Below are 22,480 nucleotides of genomic sequence, written 5' to 3'. Positions count from 1 at the left end.
TCTTGACTGTTCGAGGCAAGTGTGAATAGTGCAATTGGCCATCTTAATTACCATTAAATGGCTTTGCAGCTTTAAAGCCTGGCTGCTTCCTGCCTGGGGAAATCCTTTGCTGGGAGGTGTTAGCTGGCCCTGATTGTTTCTTGCCTGGAATTCCCCAGTTTTCTGAATGTTGTTACTATTATTTGAACACAGAAATGCTGGACCACTCTAACAAGCACCATGTCAGGCTACACAGAGAAGCCATTGAAATCCACAAGCATGTGAACAATTTCAACAGAAAGGAGGAAACCATGAAAATGAACAAAATCTGGCTACCAGTATTAAAAAGATAGGTTATGTAAGTTTGGTCTTATGTTGAATTTGTATGTAAGTCAGAACAGTTATGTTTAAAAGTATAATTCCAGCCATATATATATTTTTAAATATAACTGTTACGACTTATATAAAAATTCAACTTATGAACAAACCTACAGAACCTATCTTGTTCGTAACTTGGGGATTGCCTGTATAAACAAATCAGACATTAATTGATAGCAAATCAGCATTTGCTAGACTTGGTAAACCTGCTAGTATTCCTTTTTATGAAGCACAGCAGAAGCATCTTCTGCAGAGTCCATTGTAAACATTGCACTAGAGATTTTTGTCAATGTCTAGAACAGGCACTAGGTGTTGTTCAGAAAAAAAATCCATACTCCAACATTGAGCTAAGGGGACCCTATGTGGGATGAGGACCTACAGTTTAAAAAGCAATGGTCTGTTTCACTGCTTCTTAAATTATAGGTCCCCTTGGCTCAATGTTGGGGTCACAAAAAGTTTGACAACAGTTAAAGATTTCTGAAAGCCACCCATTTACACAACTCTGTTAGCAACAACCTGCAGTGGACTCAGCATAAAATGTCCCAACTGTTCCACAAAAAGGGAACACAGCCTGATGCTGATTTGCTATCAGTAAATGTTTGGTTTTTATTCCTATTTTATATCTTTGGGGTCATGTAAAAATGCTTCAGGTGGAAAGTACCCATGAGTGGAAAAGTTTAGGAAATCCTGATCTATTTGATGTTTCCTACTGATGCACAGTTTACTGTCTGTGGTACCAGTAATACTTATAATAATTATAACATATTGTATATACATATAATATTTGTAATATTATATTGTAATACGACATCTATATATATAAAAGAGTGATGGCATCAGGGCAGCGGACAAAACAAAAAAACTACAGGCCCCTCAACCTCGAAATTTGACAACACAACCCATCATTCACGCCTCTAGGTTGATACAACAAAAAGAAAAGAAAAATAAAGTCCTAATTAGAGGGAGAGGAATAATAGTTTTTATCCAATTGCTGCCAGTTAGAAGGCTAAGCTCTGCCCACTTGGTCTCCTAGCAACCTACTCAGCCCAGGGGACAGGCACAGTTAGGCCTCACTTAGGCCTCTTCCACAGATTATAGATTTTAACTGGATTATATGGCAGTGTAGACTCAAGGCCCTTCCACACAGCTATATAGCCCATTTAGAATCTTATATTATCTGCTTTGAACTGGATTATCTTGACTCCATACTGCCATGTAATCCACTTCAGTGTGCATACTAAACATAAAGACAACCATACAACAGACATTCAATACCACCACTACCTCAACAATTTTTCACCAACACCACCAGACAACGCCACAGCAACGCGTGGCCGGGCACAGCTAGTAATACTAATAATACAATATAATATTATATATTATATTTTACATGTAATATTACTAATATTACAATATATTGATATATTACAATATAGTAATTTATTGCCAGTATTGTACTATGCTAATGATATAATATTGTATGTAAATTTAATTTGTAAGCCACTCTGAGTCCCCTTCGGGGCGAGAAGGGCGGCATATAAATTTAGCAAATAAATAAATATAAATAAATAAATAAATACTCAATTGATGGCAAAAGAGTGGCTAGAAAAAAATTAGATTAATTTTATGAAACCATTCCAAACAAACTGTCATGGATTTAATTCTGTTTTCTTTTTTGTTGAGTACTTTGAATGCCCTTGAAATCTTTTAAGTTAAAAATGTCTAGGGCATTCAAAGTACTCAACAAAAAGAAAATTAATGTCCACATATAAAGTGAAGACTAACGAGCAACGTAAGTTTCATAATGATTTCCTTTCTGAGTAATAGTAGAACAGAGCTACAGTTCAAAACAAATTTTCAGCCTTTCTGTCGTAACATTTTGTCATGAATTTTAAAGGTCATTTCTAGGAATTTAAAAGGCATTTCTCAACAACTTTTTCAACATTTATATCACTCTTTTATCAGTTCTTCAAACCCTGAAAATGTAGTCCCTAGAAACCCCTAATTAAAAATACAATGAATTATGTGAGAAGTTGGTCTCCTAATATTGCAATGAGTCACTTTCTTTTAGAAAGGCACTTTTAATGCTCTGGAAAATTGTAGTGCAAGTCAATGAACTTATATTTTACAGTTCAGCAACATGATTCACAACACCAAGGAGAAGGATGGATGCTTTCTATGACAAAAAAATTGCCACTTTCAGTCCATGAGCATATAGGATTCCTGCCCCTGGGGCCCCTTTCACATTGCCCTATATCCCGAGATCTGATCCCAGATTATCTAGCAGTGGAGATTTAAACGATCAAGTTTAAAGCAGATAATCTGGGATCAGATCTTGGAATATAGGGCAATGTGAAATGGGCCTAAGTTCCAACACAGCTGGGGTCAAAAACAGAGGCCATAACCATGTAAGCATGCCCCTAGGACAATAGTGAGAAGACGGTTCAAATAAATGGTCAAAGGATGTGGAAAGTGAAGAATATCCAAATTTTGCCTTGATGGAAAACCATTGTTTAGGCAGTACAGCACAAGCTATTTTTTAAATAGTTCATTGTTTATTTGCTAATTGGCAATATGTTTGTCATTGCAAACTTTGCAAAATGTTAGAAAGAGGCGATGAAGATGCAGAAATCATAACATTGTGTCATAATTGATTTCAAAATGGCTGCTGTCCAAGGTTTAATTTTTTTGCGGCGTTCCCTGGAACTGCTTCCCTCTATTTCCAGAACACTTTTGTTCCAGGTACCTTAGCAGCCCTATTCACATTCTGAAGGAGTAAGTAAGGGTGCAAAACTAAGAACAGGGCCATCTTATTTTGGCACCTGAGGAATGCAAGGAATCAGTGGTTCTTAGCTGGAGTAGGAGAGGCTTTGTCCCACTATTTCAGAGTGGGAGACTCTGCATTCAAAACACAGGTTCCTTGAAGGCCCGGTAGCTTTTGATACAGGTGTGTCACAGAGTGATGGGACAGATACTTGAATACACAAGGTTATTGGAAACAGAACAGCATGTACAAACCTGGTCTTGTATCTATTTGTATGTATAGGGTTTATATTTTCACCCTTTAAAAAAGAGTAAGAACCACCCACCAGGCGCAGCTCCTAACCATCTCCACACATTGGTAATGTCAGTTAGGACTGATGGAAAGGGTAGTTCAAGCATATAGTGAATATGGTTTCATTTCCACCACCTTTTATTGCTTTTTTAACATCCAGAGTTCTTTTACTCTCCTTTTTGTTATATCAACACTAATATCCTTTCCAAATTAGATGGGGAAATGTAGAATGTGGATTTCAAGTGGATTTCCTTTAAATAAGACAATATCCCAAGAATGTAAGAAGAACCTTGCCAGCTTAGACCAAAGGCTCTCCTAGTCCAACATTCTCATTGTAAGAAATTATTCTAAGCCTATATAAGCAATAAACAGGTGCAATAGTAGTCCAGAGATCCTATTTCCCATAATCACAATAGTATTGAGATTGATATGTTTGATACATGAAGTAATATATAGCCATCATAACTAGTCACATTTTAGCCTTCTTAAACAAATATCCCATAAAGCTACTTTGAAGATCAAGAAACAAACTCTAGGAAAGGTTGTTTAAAGTTGTCCGCCATTGCTTTCCCCCAATCTAACCCTTCTTGCCACAAACTTCTGTAAGTTTCCTGTTCACTTACAAATAACTGTCACTGCATGTAGAAACCTAAAGAACTGGAAGGGTACACCTCCAAAAGAAGCTTCCAGGAGATTTTTAAATTCTGATCCAGCACTTTCTTTTAATCCATGATGTTATCAGTTATTATAGGCTCTTAGTTCCTGTTTGTATATTGAGAAGAAAGCAACACATTTTATTGTGTTTTTATGCAATTTCTAGAATGCTTTCATAGGGTGCATCTATGCTGTAGAATTAATGCAGTTTGACCTCACTTTAACTGCTCGATGCTGTAGAATAATAGGAGTTTTAGTTGGATCAGGTACCACTCAGGCAGAGAAGTCATGGAACCCTTCAGAAGACTGTTTTTAAAAAAAGCATTGTGAGCCCACAAAGTTCTTCCTGTTTACATTGTTAGTGTTTTGTATAATGCAGTAGGTCTGGAAATAAAGAGAAAACATTGTAAATAAAACTACTTACTTTTATTTTGGTACAAGAAAATATTGGATCCACACCTAATGCAATGAATGGAATTGTTTATTTTTTTGTACTTCAAACAGCTTTCAAATTGGGTTTTGTGCCAACAACTGAATATGTAAATCCAGGGTGGCATCCAACTTACTCCTAAATTTCTTTTTGGTGTAAACATAAGCTAAAAAGCCTAATTCACATTGACAGGTGGATACGAAGGGAAGCAGAGTTTAGATAGCTTTTCCGTTACATCAGTCCTACCCGAAAGTTATTTAGTGGCACAGATTCAAGTTGTGTTTTTAAAATAAAGGTACATTGAATTTCAGTAAGATCATATTCTGGGTCAAACTAAGATTTTTCATGGAAACCCTACAGTGCTTTTGCAGAACCCTAGGCTTCTGCAGAAGTTTGGGAACCTCTGTTCTAAACCACAGTTGTTTCAAGAAAACCAAAGAGAATACAAGCAGTCCCCAAGTTACAACAAAATAGACCCTCTTCTGCCAACAGGCATTTGGGGACAGGGACGGGACAGGCTCTGGGGAAGTTAGTGGGATTGGAGGGAGGACATGAGTTTTAAAGGCCATTTTAGGGTGTTTACTGTATTTAAATTGTTTTTAACCACACTGTTACTATTTGTTTTGGGGTTTTTTAACCTTTGTATTGCTCTTTTCAAGCTTGTCTAGTGTGGATTGTTAGCCGCCTTGAGTCCCCACTGGGAGAAAGGTGGGGTATAAATAAAAATAACAATGATAATAGGTTCTGTAGGTTTGTTATTAAGTTGAATTTGGGCTCTTTCACACTATCCTTTATCCCAGGATCTGATCCCAGATTACCTGCTTTAAACTGGAATATATGAGTCCCTCACTCTCAAATAACCTGGGATAAACTGGAATCAAATCCTGAGATAAAAGGAAGTGTGGAAGGGTCCTTTGTTTGTAATTCAAAACAGGTACATATTTTAAGTGTTAACTCTAGGCCATCCTTACACACACACACACACACACACACACACACCCGCTTTGGATAGCATAGAAAAGTATTAACACCCCTGTAATTTGTTTTGCTGTCTGTGTCCCTATTCCAAAGATTTCACTTCACTTTCTGTCCCTGTGAAAAATGGATTTTGAATAATTTGGCAGTGTGGACTCAGATAGGTAAAGATTTTCCCCTGACGTTAAATCTAGTCGTGTCTGTTCTGGGGGTTATTGCTCATCTCAATTTCTAAGCCGAAGAGCTGGCATTGTCTGTAGACACCTCCAAGGTCACGTGGCCGGCATGACTACATGGAGCTACCTTCCCGCCAGAGTGGTACCTATTGATCTGCTCACATTTGCATGTTTTTGAACTGCTAGGTTCATAAGCACTTTGCACGATTTTAAATTTTGTATATTATAATTGTTTTAACTGTTTTAATGTTTATTTTATTGTACTATGGTGTATCGGCATAAATTGCCAATCTGTAAGCCGCCCTGAGTCCCCTTGGGTGAGAAGGGCGGAGCAGAAATGATAGAAATAAATAAACAGGTTGGCAGAAGCTGGGGCAAACAGCGGGAGTCACCCTGCTCCTGGGATTTGAATCACTGACCAAGTTCAGCAGCTCAGTGGTTTAAGCCACTGTGCCACTGGGAGGTCTGTGGACTCAGATAACCCAGTTCAAAGCAGATATTGTGGATCATCTGCCACGATATTCTGGATTACATGGCTATATAGAAGGGCCCCCAGATTCGGATGTTTGTAACTCTGGGACTGCCTTTTTACACTGTTTTAGGAACCTGGTTTTTAAATAATGGCATCTGGTAAACATTGAATAGTGTCTTCTTTTTTCCGGAGGTCCAATCTCTCTTTTGGGGCTAGTTCTCTCAGAGCCCTTCCACAAAGCCATATAACACACATATAACTGCCGTATATTCCAGTTCGATGTAGATAATGTGGGGTTTTCTTCAGCTGTGCGGAAGGGGCCTCACTGAGGAGTCGCTACTCAAATATGATGGCCCGTCAAGGCCTGCATCCTGTATTGTGGGATCGGATCCTCCAGTTCCGTGCTCCCTGCTCCTTTCTGGCGCTACTGCCACCCCCAGAAAGGCTCCTGCCTTTCACCTTGGGCTTCAGAGGCCCGACCAGAGAGAGCGCAATGGGCCATCCGAAAGGCTCTGAAGGCGCGCCACCTTAAGAAGCGGCTCCGGCCCGAGAAGCCTTGCGCTGCCGGCTCCGCCCAGCCCCGTGTCAGAGGCAGCCGGGGAACGTGTGGAGCGCAGGAGCGGCTCCGGCCCGCGGAGGTCTTGGCGAGTGTCTCTTCGGACGCCGGGAAGCCCTTTCCGCCCTCTCCTCTTCGGCCTCCGTCGCTGCGCCTCTCGCTCCCAGCACAGCCCCGCCCGCGAGAAGGAGAGGAGGACCTCCAGAGCGGAAACGCCCCCTCCCTCCCTCCCTCCCTCCTTCCTGCCGGGCGGAAGGGCACATGAGCGGAAGTGCTGCTGCTCTGAACTCGCGGGCCAAGAGCATGCGCAGAAACTGCCCTCACACCTGATATGCGCCTGACACTCTGCCCGCGGCGGGAAAGCTCCCCAATATTCTGTAAAATTGTCGAAAGCTATCATGGCCAGAATCACTGGGTTGCGGTGAGTTTTCCGGGCTGTAAGGCCATGTTCCAGAAGCATTCTCTCCTGACGTGTCGCCTGCATCTGTGACAGGCATCCTCAGAGGTTGTGACTAACTCAGCCAGAGAACTCAGCCATAGTAGAGCACTTGATGAACCAACCTGGACACAACATGTTATTTTTTTACACATAAGTGCTGGACCACTCTTAACAACCACCATGTCACACTACACAGAAAAGTCATTGGAATCCACAAGCATGTGGACAATTTCAACAGAAAGGAGGAAACCTTAAAAATGAACAAAATCTGGCAACTAGTATTGAAAAAAATAGTATGGAAAAAAATCCCTCTAAAATCTGGACAGTAAATAAAGAACAACACTCAGAAAACAGGGGAATTCCAGACAGGAAACAATCAGGGCCAGCTAATCACCTCCCAACAAAAGATTTCCCCAGACACGAAGCAGCCAGACTTTGAAGCTGCAAGGCTATTCAGTGCTAATCAAGGTGATTAATTGAAACATTTACACTTGCCTCCAACAGACAAGAGTTCCTTTTCCCACCCTGGACCTTCCACAGATATAAAAACCTCTCTTGCCTTGTCTCCAACAGACCTCAATAACCTCTGAGGATGCCTGCCATAGATGTGGGTGAAATGTCTGGAGAAAATGATTCTGGAATATGGCCATACAGTCCAGAAAACTCACAGCAACCCAGAATTATTGCCATTTCATGCCGCTTAAACTGCCACTCAAAACTACAGTAGAGTCTCACTTATCCAATATAAACAGGCTGGCAGAATGTTGGATAATGAGAGATTAAGAAAAAGCCTATTAAACATCAAAATAGGTTATGATTTTACAAATTAAGCACCAAAATATCATGTTATACAACAGATTTGACAGAAAAAGTAGTTCATTAACTCAAAACTCTCTTAAGTATCGGTTCCACTTTATATAGATTTGTAAACATATGTTTGTTTTAGTCATGTGCCTCTCTAGATCCTCCAGTGCAAATTTATAGTATGCATCTGGCCCAAGTATATTCAAATATAGGATTCACTATTATCTGTGGTTTTAGGTATCCACAGGGGGAGATCTTGGAACGCATCCCCATCGGATATGGAGATCATTCTGTATTCTTTAGTAAGTATGTCTGTACAAGTTGTCAAAATGTATTAGAGGAGGAGTCTAATGTATTAGAGGAGGAGTCCAGGAAGACAGGAAAGACTGTCAGAGGAGTAGAAAAAAATATTAGAATTGTCATAATAATACTAATGAATTTTATTTATTACCTGCCTCTTCTGATGGCTCAAGACAGGGCAAAACATATTCAAAAACATATGAACATAAGTGTGTACAATAAATTACAGAAAATCTCAAAAATATAAAAATATGTCTCCTGTATCAAACACAAAGACATAATTGACATATAGTAGCAATAGAATGTAAATCAAAGCTTATTATTGAAAGTTGACTGGAGAGGCCTTCAGGAAGAGATGGGTCTTCAAGTGTGTATTAAATTTTGAGAGCTGGTTTAGCTGTCAGCTCTTCTGGTGTGTCATTTCACTGTTGTGGGGTGGCCAATGGAATGGTCCTTTGTGTGATGATTGCCAATCGGGTTCTTGCTGGCTGGAGTAAACATCCCCAAGAGGACCATGGAAGGCTTTAAAAGTCAAAACCAACACTTTCTACTTTGCCTGGAAACTAATTGGCAGCCAGTGGTGTGACCTTAGTATGGATGTAATATGCTCACTTCTGGATGTTCCTATAACCAATCTGGCTGTCATGTTCTGAACTAATTTGAGTTTCTGAACTTGGTGCATTGCAGCAGTCTAACCTGGAGCATGTGTGCCACCATCTTTAGGCCCTCCAAATCTAAGAAATTGTGCAGCTGCCTTCTCAGCCAAAGCTGGTAGTAAGCACTCCTGACCGTTGCATCTACCTGCGCTTACATTTTGAGACCAATCCAGGAGCGCTCCCAAGCTGTGAACACAGTCTATCAGGGGAATTGAACCCCATCCAGGACTGATTGACACACCTCAATCCCCAGATTATGACCCTTGATGGCAAGTACCTTTATCTAGTCTGGATTCTGTTTCAATTTATTTTTCCTCATCCAGCCCATTACCTCCTCCAGGCATTTGTTGAGAGGAGACACGTTATCCTTAGCTAGAGCTGTTTTGGAAGGCACAAAAATATATTGGTGTCATCAGTTTACAGGGAATTTGATAAAGCTGGAGTTTGGAGCAAAAAGATAAAGTTTTCAAAATGAATGTCTTGCTCCTACTTGTGATGTAATTTGTAAAAAAAAACAAACAAACCCAATAATTCAAAAGTAAGTCTTCCAAATACGTCTTTCCCATTAAGTGACATTCTCAGGTTAGTATCTATAGCCCTTCTTCTTAAACTGGGGGTCCCTTAGCTCAATGTTGGGGTCACAAAATTTTGGCAAATGATTTCTGAACATCAGTGGCTGTTCTAGGTATTTACATGAGTCTATTAGCAACAACACATTTATGGTGGACTCTGCAGAAGATACTTCAACTGTACTTCATAAAAAGGGGAAATCATCATGTTTAGCAAGCCTTGCAAATGTTTCTACCAAAAAAAAATCTTACAAATAGAAAGGGGTTTGTGAGTAGAAAAAGTTTAAGAAGCCCTGGACTAGGGTTACTATATCAATTTCTAAGGAGCCAATTTCTCCAGAAGATCAAAGAGACAAATTCTGAGGTCTCTAAGGTATATGTGATCTTTTAAACTAATAATGCCATATATTGAATTTGGGAACCTTGGCTCCTCTGTGCAAAACATGTGATCTACCACTATTCAGATAAGGATTTAGTTGTGTGGGAAATGTTCTGCATACGATCAGAGGCTCTGAAGCCCATATCTGAATTTTCCACCCTTGATTTAGCAACTGATATTTGTCACTGTAGTATTGTATGTGTGGTGGATCAATGTCCTCAGAATGAAATAAATTATCTCTTATTAATGTTTAGTACACAAGGCATTTGAAGAATGGGTTTAGGGAGACTAACATAAAAATATAGATGATCTTTAAACGGAAGAGGTTATGAGATGACATCCCATGATTTGGAGGGACTTTTCCAACTTTACAGACATGCTGGATTCCCACAATTCTTGGACAACAGTCATATTTTGATGTTTAGAGTCCATGTGGGGAAAAAAATTAAGATTGCAAGAAAGCATCTTTAAATGATTCATGGTAATCCATTTCTAAAGTTTAATGTTCTTGAACTGAACATCCCAAGCTTTGCTTCTAGGCTTTATCCTTTGGGCTGGCTGCCTAAGTCAATCATCACTATGTTCAGCTCAACTAACTCCGACATTGGTACATCAGCAGAGGTGCACGCATGACAAGGAAGAAGGAAGGAGCCAGTCTCCCAACTACCTGGTTAGGCCGAAATTTCTGCTGATGTCAGCCCAGGAAGCCTGCAATGACCAAGAAGTCATATGGAGTTCTGTGGCCATATTGCAGCAGCATGGGTATGACCCATTTCCCTATTCCATGGAAACATGATGGTGGCAGCAGTGTTCTACGCTGACAGAGGTTCAGTCTGAATCAGACCAAATCAAACTCTCCAGACTGTCCCAAAGCCATGGGATACTCCAAAGTTCCAAGCAAGCATCAGAGCATCCCCAAACTTTGCCCCAAATAGAGCAAGGACAGATGAGCCCAATAGTATCTGTGATACCAGAATTCAGGAATGTTAAAGACCCCTGGAAAACAACAACTCCCGGGATACCAAAGAAAACTTACCAGACCTCATTGATAGTATGGAGAGAATAACCATGGTCTGACTTGCCAAATTATTACCAGGACATTTGTGTATGAATGAATGATATTGCAATATGATCATTTTGAATAAGTATTTCTGCCTATCCCCAAATATCTGCAATTTTTTTCACAGATATTATCCAGATGTGTGATTACAGTTCAATTTAAGGTGAAAATATACAGTACTATGCATTTTGAGGAAAAAATAGAAAGAAACCATTACACGGAGCAAATGTGCGGACACTCTGTGAATATCTATATTTGTTCAGTTACACACCATGTCAACTTTGCCTTGAATTTACATATGATATGTTGGTCTGTTTGTGCAAGCAGTTTATGAAAAGACTATATTTAAAAAGAAATAGCAGGAATTATATTAAAATTATTTGAACCTGCCTATGACTCGGCTAAACACCAGATGGCAGCAGGAACCCATATCTGTGTATCTAAATCCTGTTCTTTTGGCAATGAAATTTTGGTGCAGGAAATTTATTTATTTATTATGTCAGAAGCGAACCCAGGGTAAAGTTGTAATGTATTTAAAAACACAAACACAGTTAAAAACTTGGCATTACAGTAGAGTCTCACTTATCCAACACTCGCTTATCCAACGTTCTGGATTATCCAACGCATTTTTGTAGTCAATGTTTTCAATACATCATGATATTTTGGTGCTAAATTTGTAAATACAGTAATCACTACATAGCATTACTGCGTATTGCCTGTCTAAAATTGTACCCCCCCCCCAAGTTGTCTTTGTTTCTAGGCCTGTTTTTTTGGGTGCTGATTCAAAAACATTTCATGGGATAGCACAAAGTGATTTCCAACATATTCACAGCAAATATTAAATGCCTTACAAAATATAAAAGACCTAGCAAAAAATAACTGTAATATATTACTATGAATCACAATATAAGCCATATTAAATAGAGGAAAAACACCAAGACATATAAACATGGAATTTAAAAATTATTAATATTATCATTAAAATGACATAATCCAGAAGCCTTTCCAAGTGTCACTTTGGTCCACTAACCCTAACACGCTTCGGCCTACACTTTTAAAATCAAAAATACCCATTTAATGTTTAACATTTCTGACAGTAGGGACATTCGGCATGGAGTTGCGAGGCCACCACACGTTCCATGACTTTGCCCAAAAAGGGGAGATTGAAAACTGGCCGAAAGTTGTTCAGTGATGGTTTTTCAACAGCGGTTTTATTACAGCTTCTTGTAAGCTGTCTGCCATCTTGCCCTCCTGCAAGGAGCCATTAACCACTTCATCACATTTACTAAATTCCACTGAATCCTACTACAGTAGAGTCTCACTTATTCAACATAAACGGGCCGGCAGAATGTTGGATAAGTGAATATGTTGGATAATGAGGGATTAAGGAAAAGCCTATTAAACATCAAATTGAGAGGGACGTGGGTTTAAAAAGAATTTTCAAAGATACTTGTAATGACTATAAGTCCCATATGTTTTGATTGACCTAAGTTGCAAAAGGTCTGTGTTTGAGAAAAGGCCTGCACTTGAGAGAAAATGCTGATGTTTGGGAAAAGAGTTGTTCCAGAGAAAAGAAGTTACTTTCAAATAATAATACATCAAGTCAGAACCGGTTCCCATAGGATTTCGAGCGTATACTTGCAACAAGTCATGAAAGCACCATTGTCTAAAAAAAAAAAAAAATCACATGTTGTTACAGCATAGAAAACCAATGGGATTGCATGATGGCTAAGATGCTTGTGACGTAGACAACATTAGACAAATGGGGTAAATGATCTTTGTAAACCAATAAGGATATGCTTACTAATTTCTGTAGAGGTGATAAAACCCTTGCAACCATTTTGGAAATTGGGACAAATCCTTTGATTGCATGTATGCATGTATTTGTCACATTGCTATGGCTATGCAATAAATAGTTCTTTTGCAGTTTGAAGATCCAACTTTTTGTGGTGTTTTTCCTTGCCCTCTTCACAGAAACGGGGCCTCCTGCTTTTGACTTTGGATTAAGAGGAGTATTTTTTACATCTTTTACATCTTTGCCCCTTCAAAATTAGGTTATGATTTTACAAATTAAGCACCAAAACATCATGTTATACAACAAATTTGACAGAAAAAGTAGTTCAATACGCAGTAATGCTATGTAGTAATTACTGTATTTACGAATTTAGCACCCAAATATCACGATGTTTTGAAAACATTGACTACAAAAATGCGTTGGATAATCCAGAATGTTGGATAAGTGAGACTCTACTGTATTTAGAAGTGGCAACCCACTGTCTTCATCAGTGGCCAATTGTTGACAGAAGCTAGCTTTTCTCTTACAAACGCCAGCTTTAAGGCTGGTGGAGGACAGGCAGAACAAAATAACTGCTGTTGAGAATTTGGGATTCAAGGAAATTGCAGCAGAAGGATGTGCTGGTTTAAGCATGAATGCTCACTATGCAAAGGTGCACATTCCTTTCGTGACTGGTCAAAGGGGCACAACCACCCCCCTATCTGGGATCAGTGGGACAGTATAAATCAAGGTAATGCCCAGTGGAATCAGGGGACTCAGGGTGGCTTACATGGGTCCAAGCCCAGGCAACAAGCAATATAAAACTCAACAATAAAAACAAATCATAAACAAATAAAATCACATATACCAATAAACAATAAGCACACTTTGATAAAAACCTGGGTTGGCTCCTAAAAGGAGTAGTGGGCCAGAAAAGTGCAAATAGTTTTGTATGGTACAGATTAGGAAAGAGGTAGGTAGGTACCAGGGACTATTATCCCATAAAGGTGCTGGAGGAGGCATACACCTAAAGACTATATACGGCTAAGGAGTAAAAATGCTATAAAAAATAGAATGGACAAAGAGGGCAATCCAAAACTAAGGAAATCAGTCGCTAGAATTGGATTTTGAAAAAACTGGAAACAAGGATTGGAGATCAATCTTTAGTAGAGACACTTTTCCCTTTGATAACCCTTTCAGGAGTGAACTTCCCATCCAAAGGAGAGATTCCTCTCCCTCCCTATTGTCTCAGCCCCGTTCCGAACAAGGAGTCCTTTGTAACTCATGGATGTCCTGTAGTCCGAAGAACAACATCATCATACAATCGTGGAAAGTCCTAAGGGATGAAGTTCTGAAGTAGCAACGAAAATAATTTTATGGTTGGGTGTCACCACAACATGAGGAACTGTTTTAAAGGATTGCAGCATTAGGAAGGTTGAGAACCACTGAACTAGAAGGTTTCATTAACGAATGGCAGCTGGTGATCCAATATCTCAACAGAAAGTTAAAGGACTGCACAGCATGGACACATGGCATAACCATCATCATAATCATCATCCTTCTTTCACAGCTTTCCCATGCAACCCAAGGCACAGACATATCACGGAAAAAGGGAAGGACCCGGAAAGGCAATTTTTAAAAAGAAATTGTTCTGGCAAAGTAAAAATTTGGTGAGCAAAGGGCAATGCTATCTCTAACAAGGGCATTTTTGTCTCCTTCCATAATTCGCCTCCCACTAATTTTACACCTGGGAGCAACAAATGGCATTATGGTTAGGTGGATCTGTAATTGGCTAAGCAAACGAACCCAAAGGGTGCTCACCAATGCGTCGTCTTCATCTTGGAAAGAAGTCACGAGTGGAGTGCCGCAGGGTTCCGTCCTGGGCCCGGTTCTCTTTAACATCTTTATTAATGACTTAGACGAAGGGTTAGAAGGCACGATCATCAAGTTTGCAGATGACACCAAACTGGGAGGGATAGCCAACACTCCAGAAGACAGGAGCAGAATTCAAAACGATATTGACAGACTAGAGAGATGGGCCGAAACTAACAAAATGAAGTTCAACAGGGACAAATGCAAGATACTTCATTTCCGCAGAAAAAATGGAATGCAAAGATACAGAATGGGGGACGCCTGGCTCGACAGCAGTACATGTGAAAAAGATCTCGGAGTCCTTGTGGACAACAAGTTAAACATGAGCCAGCAATGTGATGCGGCTGCTAAGAAAGCCAATGGGATTCTGGCCTGTATCAATAGGGGTATAGCATCTAGATCCAGGGAAGTCATGCTCCCCCTCTATTCTGCCTTGGTCAGACCACACCTGGAATACTGTGTCCAATTCTGGGCACCGCAGTTGAAGGGAGATGTTGACAAGCTGGAATGTGTCCAGAGGAGGGCAACTAAAATTATCAAAGGTCTGGAGGACAAGCCCTATGAGGAGAGGCTTAAAGAACTGGGCATGTTTAGCCTGCAGAAGAGAAGGCTAAGAGGAGACATGATAGCCATGTACAAATATGTGAGGGGAAGTCATAGGGAGGAGGGAGCAAGCTTGTTTTCTGCTGCCCTGCAGACTAGGACACGGAACAATGGCTTCAAACTACAGGAAAGGAGATTCCACCTGAACATCAGGAAGAATTTCCTCACTGTGAGGGCTGTTCGACAGTGGAACTCTCTGCCCCGGACTGTGGTGGAGGCTCCTTCTTTGGAAGCTTTTAAACAGAGGCTGGATGGCCATCTGTCGGGGGTGCTTTGAATGCGATTTCCTGCTTCTTGGCAGGGGATTGGACTGGATGGCCCATGAGGTCTCTTTCAACTCTACTATTCTATGATTCTATCACATTAGAGAACTGGCCAAACCTTCAGATCATTACTAAAAATGCGCTTCCACATCACCTCCTCAAACATTTGAAAAGAATGCTGGCCCCACACTAAAAATACACAAAGAATGCTCTATCCTGCACTTGAAGCCAAACTAATGTGATGAGAACAGTGGCTTCCCGGATTTTTTTTAGTGTAGCACTCAGTGGAATTTAGTAAATGTGATGCAGTACTAAGGAAGGGGCACCAGTTTCCCCACCTGCAGCCAAGCAAAGCTTAGGTTGTAAGGGGGAGGGGGGGGCAGTATGAATGACCCTCTGAGGGAGCCAGACTTAATTGGGGACTGCTGGTTTGCTGGCCCATGCATGGGGGGGAGGGGGGCGGAGCAACAAGTTGCAGGAGGCTGCTCTTTTAGTTTGCCTGATGCCAGTGTGAAGGAAGCAGCTGGTGGAAGCTTCTGGAGAGTGGGCTGCCTTCTTGTGTGCCTCCCTCTCTGCACACACACAGGGGAGACATGCAGCAGACCAGCTCCCTCCTTAGATCAGGTTTGTTGTGCAGGGTGGGCAGGGGAAGGGGAGCATGTGGAGGTTAGTCCCTGGCTGCACCCAGGCCTTTTCCTCCTTCTGGGGCCCCTTGAGCCCCGTATCGCCTCCCTTTGGAGGCCTCCTTGCTAGGAGCACTGGCTGCCCCCCTCCTCCCGGCCTTAGCCCTGTGTGGAGACTTGGCTGGCCCTCATCTCAGCCGGTCTTTGCTCCCTTGGAGGGGCCCCTTGTTGCTCATCTTGCCCCCTCAGAAGGGCCTTTTGGCTCGCCCTCTTCCTTCCCCGTTCGCCCCCTCAAGGGGACCTCATTGGGGCCTTTCAGCAGGGTGCCAACTGCTCCTGGGGGAGAGCCTGTTTTGGTGGGAATGTTAACTGTCTGAGGAGCGGGCCCCTTTTTGCTGCTATGGTTGCACCCTGCTGATTAAGCCCCAGTTAGAGCCCTATTGGCTTGCCTCTTCTGCTCATCCTTTCAGAAAGCCTTGGGTGCTTTCTTTTGTTGCTTCCCCTGTTTGGACCTCAGTAACATTGCATAGGGCAGCCATTTTTATTTTGGGCCTAGCTGCAGGGCCTGCAAGAAGCCTGCCTGGTAGTAGGGCGGCCATTGTGGGTTTTTTTCTTTGGTAAACGGTTTATTATTGTTATGGTCCCTAACAGAGCAACACATCATAGCAGATAAAGTCAGGTAACAATAATTTAGATGTATACATGCATATCTGTATTAGTCAATCAACCAGTTAATTCTGTCATTGAGTACATATTATTATCAGTAACTTAAAGCATATAGACTTGCTATTTCCACATGTTATCCACTTTTCAGTCTAAGCTTTCTACTCATTTTTAAAAAAATCAAATATAAGAGTTTACCATAACATTCAAACATCAAAAACATGAAGTATTACACATGACAAGACCATAGGTAAAGGTAAAGGTTTCCCCTGATGTAAAGTCCAGTCATGTCTGACTCTGGGGGTTGGTGCTCATCTCCATTTCTAAGCCAAAGAGCCGGCATTGTCCGTAGACTCCTCCAAGGTCATGTGGCCGGCATGACTGCATGGAGCTCCATTACCTTCCCGCCAGAGCGGTACCTATTGATTTACTCACATTGGCATGTTTTCGAACTGCTAGGTTGGCAGAAGCTGGAGCTAATAGCGGGCGCTCACTCCGCTCCTGGGATTTGAACCTGGGACCTTTCGGTCTGCAAGTTCAGCAGCTCAGTGCTTTAACACACTTCGCCACTGGGGTCCCATGACAGACCATACACACACCCAAAACCCCATCCCACACAAAATAAAACCTCTTCTCCACACCCATGCACCCTTCACCATGACTTCCAATGCTGAAGTACTATGAAGCCTTTAAGCCAATTTATCTAACCTTGTTCATAGTAATCCTAAATTCCTAATGGAGCTCCTCTATGTTACTGACTGTCTATTCAGATATGCCATGGCCAACTTCAATTTTTCTAAAAAGTCCTCATTACTTTTGTTCCTCCTATTATTGGTTAGTTTAGCCATTAGCATATGTTCACGCATTCTTTCCCTCCAATCCTTTTTAGTTAAACCTTTTTCCCCTTTCCAGTCTTTGGCTATGGTCAATCTTGCCGCTGCAAAGCTATAGTGGTATATTTTTGGTCCTTTTGATTATTGTTTTCTCTATGTAAACCTAATAGACACAATCCTGGGCTTTTTAAAAATCTTATGTAGCATTTCATTTATCTCCTTAATTACCTTATCCCAAAATGCCTGTATGGTCACAGGTCCACCACATATGGAAGAATGTCCCTTTCTGTTTCTTACATCTCCAGCAAATGTGATTTGTCTATTTTTGCCAATGTTGCTGGGGTGACATAGCATCTATAAAACATTTAATATTGATTCTCCCTAATTGATCCAGATAGTGTAAATTTGAATTCTTTAATCCATAGGTATTCCCGGTTATCCAGTTCTATTGGTCTACCTAGGTCCTTGGCCCAGGATATCATTACTGTCTTGACTCTGTTGTCCTCCATGTTGTAAATTAATATGTATTTGTATAATCTGGAGATTAACCCTTTGTTTCCCTTTCCCCATATTTTTTCCAGTTCTGATTTTTTTGGTTGTGAATCCTACCCTCATATCCTTTTTGTATCTTTCATGCTGTTGGTGATATCGAAACCAATAATTAATCTCCAATTCTTCCCGCCCTTTTAATTTCCACTTTTCATTTTCTCTAATAAGGTATTCTTTATATGTTCTTGTTTCTACCCTTAAGGTTGGTCTTGTAACTGTTTCTAGTGGCCTCAGCCAAAGGGGCTTTTTGGTTCCATATCTTTTCTGTATTTTTTCCAAATATCTAGTAGTCCCCCTCTAATTATGTTTATTAAAATCTTTATTTAGTTTATCTCCATCATACCACACATATGCGTGCCAGCCGAAACTTAATTCATGCCCTTCCAAATCTAATAGGGTCTTGTTTTTCTAATTGTATCAATTCTTTCAGCCAGGACAGTGCTGCAGCCTCATAATAGGTCCTTAGATATCGGGTAAGCTTAGCCACCCTCTTCCTTTATCGTCAACTAAATGTTGGAATGCTATCCTCACTCTTTTTCCTGCTCAAATAAAAATAGTAATCTCTCTTTTCCAGTTCTCAAAAAGTTTTATTCCTTTAATAATGGGTATATTTTGGAACTGAATTTTGGGGAGTATCATCATCTTTATTACTGCTATTCTGCCCATCTATGTTAGTGGGATTATTTGCCACCTAGTAAGATCTTTTTTAATGTCTTCCCATGTTTTGACAGAATTATCCTGGAATAAATTGATATTTTTGTTTGTGATCCATATACCTAAATATTTTACTTTCGGAATCACCTCAGAGTCTGCTGCAGCCTCCAGTTTCTTACAACTTTTAGCATCTAAATTTGGTGCTGAAAATTTAGATTTCTCCTTGTTCATAATGAATCCTGATACGTCACCATACCTTTGAATTATATCCAATACTTTTTAAATACTTTGTAGTGGGTTGATTAGGATACAGACTATATCATCTGCATAAACCCTAATTTAAAATTCTTGGCCACTGGTCTTTAAACCAGTAATTTCCTTCTCTTCTCTTATCCTTACATTTAATATTTCCAGTCCCATAATAAATAATAGTGGGGCAAAGGGCAGCCTTGTCTTATCCCCTTTTGTATGTCAATATAGTCTGATAATTGACCATTTATTTTTAACCTTGTTCTTTGATTAGTATATATGGCCCCACCGGTCCTTTTGAATTGGTGGCCAACTTCAAATTTTTCTAGCACTTTTTCCAAATAAACCTTGCTGACCAAAGGCCTTTTCTGCATCAATAAAGAACAATGCCAAATCTCTATTTGGGTCTTTTCCTGCTACTTCCAGGGTGTTCAATATTAGGCTTATGTTTTGGTTTACTTGTCTTCCTGGGCACCATTGATAAAATATTGAAAGATGAGTATGTTGGTGCATTCTCTTTATTACATAGGGACGTCGAGATAAAAGATTGGGAGCAACTTGATGACAGAGAACAGGAAAAGGTAAAGAAACCTGGAGTAACTGGTTAGCAAGTTTTGTTATCTACATGGCTGTCATCGTTAGGGTACAGCCATGGCAGTCTTATGCCCTTACTAAATACTTAGATATTATATATAAGGCCTACACAGACTATCGAGGCCCTGCATGGCTCTCCTATGATGAGACCTTCCATATGAAAGCCACCTGCTTTCTTACTTTACTGTAGGATAGGCTGTTTTCGAAGATGTGGATGAGAATCATGAGTGCTGTCTGCCCCATGTTTGGAAACAGGACATACAGTGGCCAATTGTTGGCAACAGCTAGCTTTTCTCCTACCAATGTCAGCTTTAAAGCTGGTGGAGGACAGGTGGAACAAAGCAACTGCTGTTGGGAATTTGGGATTCAAGGAAATTGCAGTAGAAGGATGTGCCGGTTTAAGCATGAATGCTCACTATGCAAAGGTGACATTCCTTTTGTAACTGTTCAAAGGGGTGCAACAATCCCCAGATCTGGGATCAGTCGGACAGTATGAATCAAGGTAATGACTGCTGGAATCAGGGAAATCCCCTATTACCTTCTAAAGGACCTTAACCCGATTAAATAGGAAAATATGAGTCTTATGTGTTTACAGATTATTCCTTTACAGGTTATTAAAAGTTCTTTCAATACATAGGTCAGAAATGGCCCTTTAGATGAATTTTCTTGTGTCTGGCCTCCTTATGTCATGGTGGGAGTTCAAGCTTGTCCACGTGCAATGATCCATTCTTTGACTCTTCTCTTTCTCTTCCCTCCTCTATTAAAGGGTCGCAGCATTAGGAAGGTTGAGAACCACTGAACTAGAGGATTACGTTAACGAATGGCGGCCGGCAATCCAATATCTCAACAGAAAAAGTAAAGTTAAATTACATGTAAAAATCCCCATGGGGAACCTTATAAGGCAGTAAGCAAAGAGAAACCTGATTCTAACTTAGAACCTATGATGCTCTTTTATGCCCTACTCGAACAGAAGTCAGAGGGTCCTTAAATAAAGACAATATGTGAGAAATGTTAATGAATTATCAACAGCTTGAAAATATAACACAGTACGCAACAAACATTTACATTGTATGCCTATTTTAATAAATATATATGAATAAATATATACATAATAAAAATAAAATAAGGTAATAATAATAACAAAAGAATTTAAGCAATATTATATTTTTAAAAATCACTATTGAGCTGAAGGACACTTTCTTCTCCAAGAAATGATCAGGTTCTTCCTCAAGACAGATATTATTTTGTCCCACATGTCTGAAACTAGCTTTTCCTCAGTAATCCTGACATTTTCCTTTAATACTTTTTAAGCTGTGTTTCCAAACCATGATACCTCTTTTCTTTTTCTACTTCAAGCAGGACATCCTCAGGCCTTGGTCTTTGCAGCGTCCTATCAGCTCCTTGGCCAGCTGGTGCTGGAAGTCTCACGCCTGGCGCATGGCAGCATCCCGCTCCCGCTGGAGTGCCTTCTGGGTTTGGCACCGTTCAGCCTCCTTCCAGTGTAGCAGCTGCCGGATATCAGCCTCACGCTCCCGCAGTCCGGCCTCCTTCAGCTTGTGGAGCTCACAGGTCCTCTGCTGCTGATACTTGGAGCGGATCTTTTCGACCAGTAACTTTTGCTCCCTCTCTGCTTCCTCACGTAGCTCTCGGGCCTCCGGGGTATAGTGGCGCCAGGCCTCCTGGGAGAAGAGACGCTCTTCCTCCACTTCTGCCCACAGGGCCTGCAGTTTCTGGCGGTGGTCTTTCTGGAAGGGGGCCGAGGAGGGAGGCCGAAGCGGGGAACGCAGCGAAGGACAGCCACCTCTCCCTCCTTTCGGTCCTCTGTGAGGGAGAAGCCAGGCGAGGCCTCAGGCATTGGTGCCTTCCCACTTCTGACTGAAGGACCATCTTAGTCATGTTCTCGGGGGAAAAAAGAGTTCCTTGGCAAGAAGAGCCTCTGTGGATGTGCAGCAAACAGTTAGGCACAATAACTTTCAAATCTATGGAATGTTTGTGACCGCTCTGTTATGTGCCCCCTCCCCACCACGGTCTCTTCCTCCTCCATTCCACCCCCACCCCTTTCTGGCAGGGAGCATCTTTATCCCAGTGTTGTGTTGCACATTTTAAATCGTGGTCCACTAACTCTAACAGGCTTTGGCCTACACTTTTGTAATAAAAAATACCCAATTAACATTTAATATTTCTAATAGTAGGGATATTAGGCAGGGCCTCTCTGACACCCCCCCCCCCCCATGTTGCTAGTAGCCACAATAATGACAGGGGGCCCTGCATTACACTGGGATCTCTATCACATCCTTTCATGTCTTGTGACTCGGAGAGGACGATGGGAGGAAGATGGGGAAAGTCAAGTGACAAGACATGAAAGGAGATCCACAGAGACTCAACATAAGGTGTGGTCAACAGTGATACAGGAAGCGGTGTCAATAAAGAGGTTTCACAATTGTACATACACTGAGCGTCTGTTTCCATGGTCAGCAGCCTCAAGTGGATCATTTAACTAGATAAACAATTCTGAGCTTATCTGGACTAACACGAGAAATTATCTATCTCTACATATATATGAACAATGTTTTTGGATGATTACCTGACTTGGAAAACAGAGGGATTTGTCCAACCTCCTTGTTCTCATGGAAGCACTTCCTCAGAGATATGGAAATGTGACTATATCTGGGCTACATCTTGTTCTATCTTATAAAGAAGTGTATACATCTATGTATATAAAAATGTAATGTGCATTTTTCCCATGGAGTAAACAACAAAACCACTGAACCAAATCACACCAAATTTGGCCACAAAAGACATAATCATCCAATCTGTGTCTTTCAATAAAAAAACCATAGAAAAATAAAGTCCAGATTACAGAGGATGAGGAAGAGCCCTTCTCCCTAGCTGCCAGTCAGAAGGGTAGGCCCTGCCCTCTT

At 40.9% G+C, this 22,480-nt stretch overlaps 1 long non-coding RNA gene across 2 annotated transcripts; it reads left to right on the top strand.

Moving 5' to 3' along the window:
* Nucleotides 1–15,854: 15,854 nt before the first annotated feature.
* LOC134299364 (uncharacterized) lies at nt 15,855–21,474 on the top strand. Of its 2 annotated transcripts, XR_010006556.1 has the most exons (4): nt 15,855–16,018; nt 19,495–19,546; nt 20,326–20,414; nt 20,919–21,474. It is a non-coding gene; the product is annotated as an uncharacterized LOC134299364 (long non-coding RNA). The 2 variants fall into 2 exon arrangements; XR_010006555.1 differs by having other exon boundaries at nt 20,326–21,474.
* The last annotated feature ends 1,006 nt before the right edge of the window (nt 21,475–22,480 follow it).

The sequence above is a fragment of the Anolis carolinensis genome, chromosome 5 (assembly GCF_035594765.1).
Source record: "Anolis carolinensis isolate JA03-04 chromosome 5, rAnoCar3.1.pri, whole genome shotgun sequence".
In the NCBI taxonomy this organism is placed as follows: domain Eukaryota; kingdom Metazoa; phylum Chordata; class Lepidosauria; order Squamata; family Dactyloidae; genus Anolis; species Anolis carolinensis.
This window is presented reverse-complemented; position numbering and strand designations above follow the sequence as displayed.